The following is a 4303-nucleotide window of genomic DNA, read 5'->3' on the forward strand; positions in this document are numbered from 1 at the left end:
GAAGCTGGCTCTGAAATGAGATCCTCAGTCTGGATTATAGGCATGAGCGCTCAGCCCCCTGCTCCTCCAAGGTTCTTGATTCTCAGAATAGATTTCCATACAAGTTAGCAGCAACTTGTTTCTTGACTTGGGTTTTGTCATGGGATGTCACTTTTAAGGCAAAGGGCCTTCAAGAGGAAGACTGTGCAGAGCTTTAGGATTCTGTGGCTATTAATTCACTCGTATTTTTCCATGCTGGCTGTGTTCCAATCCTGGTACAGGTCATGTGACATAGCCACTGCAAATGGAGCAGGAAGAATAATCCTTCCACAGGGTTAGGCAGAGAGGACTGGACCTTCATGGCTTCCCAGAGAGATAATGCTGCAACCCATTGAATAAGTAGGTTAGAACTAGAACCAGAAGCCAGACAGACAGGAAATTTCTTTAGAGGAACCTGGTGAACCACAGTTGACTAACTATAAAACTGCCTGATATGATAGTCAGGACCAAAGAGTCACTACTCATTGAGCAGTCTTTTCCCCTAAGTTCATATAGTATAGGGGAACATTATTTGTCCATCCCCATCCACCATGTTTGGCTGTCTCTTTAAGAGCTTGCCCAGTTTTAGTTATTGTCCCTAGGAAGAGAGGAGGAGAGGATGTGGAATGAATATTGTACATCTTCCCATAAAAAATGAGCCCCAGGTACTCAGAAGGACTTGGCTTCCATGAATGCTGGAATATTTCTATCAGAGGTGTCCTGAAAACTGACTCTTAAGTTCCACAGATTCCCATGATGTTGAATTCTTGAAGCCTTAGAAACTTCCCCGTGGTAGGTCAAGATTGTCAAGTGTACAGGGCTGGAGCGTGGCCTAGTGGTAGAGTGTTCACCTAGCATGCATGAAGCCCTGGGTTAGATTCCTTGGTAGCACATACACAGGAAAAAGCTGCAAGTGGTGTTGTGACCCAAGGGATAGAGCACTAGCCTTCAGAAAGCTCAAGGACAGTGCCCAGGCCTTAAGTTCCAGCCCCAGAACTGGCAGAAATAAAAGATTGCCAAGTGTGACTCACTTGCAAGTGACTACTGTAGAGGACTCCAAGATTTCATTGCCTCCTGGAGCAGTGTGAGGGTTCTCATACAACCTATCCTCTCTCACCTTGTGAGCCCAGTTAAGAAAGGCCCCACTTTACCTATCCTCTTCCATTTCCTGTCCTGGTTTGGATGTGAAGAGAGAAAAGTTGGCCAGAATGACATGGTAGTGAATACTTCCTCATATGCTATAAGGCAAAACAAAAAAAGATGCTTTGGTGCTTGAACTATTATATAAATCTTTTATTGTTGTTTGGGTTTTATCTAAGGGCTAGCTCTATCAACCCACCAATCTCAATCCCCTACTAATTTTCTGGGTACCAGAGATGCCCCAGGAATATTTCAGCTGATGCGATGGCTAATTGGAAGGCAACCATAGTGTAATGAAAAATTCCAGCCTAACTGATTTAAGTTAAAATGAATTTTGTTTTTAGGTTCATAAAATGAAAACATCTATAGGTACAGCTTCCTGAGGGGATTAAGAGAAAAACTTTATCACCCTCCCCTCTCTCATTCATATGTATGTACGTATAATGTTTATATTAAAATATTGGCAAGTACTTTTTCCCTCAGAGTAATGTGGTTGAAATGTTTGTAATTAAAGCTTTCCAGGCTAGAAAGCTTGGTTTCAGATCTGGACCATTTTCTGGCCTCCTCTTTGGGACAGGAGTCATATGGGGCACATTCTTCTTCTGGTGAATCCAGGAGTGTAGCTGGGCTGGGGGTAGAGGAATAGAAACAACCAGACCTCTCAAGGAGTTGGGTTGGACTGGCCATGGTTAACTCTGTCCATTTTCTTTTGGCCAAAAGTGTCATGGTGAAATCCAACATCACTTGGGCCGAGAAATATATGGAAAAATGATTGAGTTATCATAGTGTCACACACCAACTATGATTCACTTTGTGTTTCTTGGAAGCCATGGAACTGATCCAGATGGGACTGTGATGGTGGGCACTGATAACAAATGCTCACTTGTCTGGAACATTGTGGAAGGCATTCTTGCTCTGTATAGGAGATTGGATACTGTAAGACTGCTTTGTGAGCTACTTTCCAGTGTAAGGTCCATTGATTCTGAGTATCCTACCTCAGTACCTTACCATAAAATCAAAATGTTCGTACGGTTATGCTGGGTGAGTTGCCCTTGGCACAGGTCCATTCATTAAATGGTCCCTGCACACCTTCTCCTTCCTGATTCATGAAACTATCTCTACTAAGATGGACTTCAAGGTGTGTGTGTGTGTGTGTGACAGAGAGAGAGAGAGAGAGAGAGAGAGAGAGAGAGAGAGAGAGAGAGAGAGAGAGAGAGAGAGAGAGAGAGAGAGAGACAGAGACAGAGAGAGACAGAGAGGGAGAGACAGAGAGAGAGACAGAGAGAGAGACAGAGAGAGAGTTCTACTTATTTTTGTCATTCATGGGATTTGAACTCTAGACCTGGCTGCTTCCCTAAGCTTTTTTGCTGAAAGCTAACTTGCTACCACTTTGAACCATAGCTCCACTCCTGGTTTTCAGGTGCTTAAAATAAGTGTCTCATGGCCTCTCCTGCCTGGACTGGTTTTGAACTGGGATCTTTAGATCCCTGCCTTCTGAATAGTTAAGAATATAGGTGTGAGCCACCAGTACCTGGCTCTACTCGTTTTTCTATTACTTTTGCCTATTCTAGAAACCACGTGTAAGAGTAATCCTATAGTATTTGTTGTGTCCTGTCTGGATTGTCACCATATCTTCAAGATTCATGTGTATTTTAGCACATGTCAGAATGCCATTCCTTTATCAGGCTAAATATTTCATTGGTTTCTGCATTCATCTAGGATGGACAACTGGGTTGTCTCCAATTTTGGCTATTGAATAAAATATTCTTTGGTGTCCTACTTCTAATTTCTCAGTGGTGTTCATATTCCTTTTACTTTTTTTTGCCAGTCCTGGGCTTGGGCTCAGGGCCTGAGCACAGTCCTTGGACTTTCTCAAGGCTAGAGCTCTACCACTTGAGCCTCAGCACCACTTCTGGCTTTTTTTTTGTATGTATGTGGTACTGAGGAATCGAACCTGGGTCGATGGGCATGCTAGGGAAGCACTCTACCCCTAGGCCAAACTCCCGGCCCAAATCCTGTTACTTTTTAACTTCTGTTAAATAACCAACCCTCACCTTATATGTGTATATGTTTGCTTGCCACTATAAAAAGCTTTTACAATTATCTCTTAAATCGGAATTCTTAGAATAAAGTCCTGTGTCTGTAATTCTTACTCTCCTTCTTTTATTCTCAATCTCTTTACTTCACTAATTAGACAAATCTTTACCCAGATCCCTGTGGGGATAAACTACCTGTGATGTCTGTCTCCAATGACAACTTGAGCCTCAGTCAGGCCCTAGATTCTCCACATACTTCTATCCTCAGTCCCAGAGACATAGGATTATCCAGCTAGCAAGGGGTTTCCCCTAAACTCACTGTAAATTCAGGGAGTACCTGGTTCCTGGTTGGTGTAAGAAACATATCTGGGGTGCCTCTAGTATGGAAAATGGGGAGATTTGACTATCCATGAGCTAGATTTTGCCAGGAAAGGTGATATAGTGTATGTGTGTGGGGAGGTGGGAGTGGAAGGGGGAGATGTCAGGAATCTCAACCCCAGTTCCCTTTTGTTTAAAAACAGAGACAGCCAGTCCCTGGTTACTTAAGCCTGTAATCAATCCTGCCTACTCAGAAGGCTGAGATCTGAAGACTGAGGTTCAAGGCCAGTCTGGGTATGAAAATCCATGAGAGTCTTGTCTCTAATTAACTACCAGAAAACCAGAAATGATGCTGTCACTAATGGTAGAGTGCTAGCCTTGAGTTGAAGAGCTCAGGGACAGTGCCCAGGCCTGAAGTTCAAGTCCCAGGATTGATAAAAGAGAGAGAGAGAGAGAGAGAGAGAGAGAGAGAGAGAGAGAGAGAGAGAGAGAGAGAGAGAGAGAGAGAGAGAGAGAGAGAGAGAGAGAAATGGAGTGGTTAAAAAATCAGTTCTTGGTAAACCAGAGTATTGATTTACTATCCAGTTTAGAAAAATGGTTGCTCTGAAAGGCTTTCCCATTCTCTTCTCAGAGATGCCCCCCTCTATGCACTCAGAGAAGGTGATGGGTGCTGGTCTTTCCACTGCTTGGTGCCTACACCACAATGAAAGCTATCATTCCTGACACAATGGCAGAAAGGTGATTGCACCTGAACTGTGTCTCCTGTTTCTGAGGAAGAGTCTGAACAGGAA

This window comes from Megascapheus bottae, chromosome 16, assembly GCF_031878675.1.
Source record: "Megascapheus bottae isolate mThoBot1 chromosome 16, mThoBot2.hap1, whole genome shotgun sequence".
Lineage (NCBI taxonomy): Eukaryota > Metazoa > Chordata > Mammalia > Rodentia > Geomyidae > Megascapheus > Megascapheus bottae.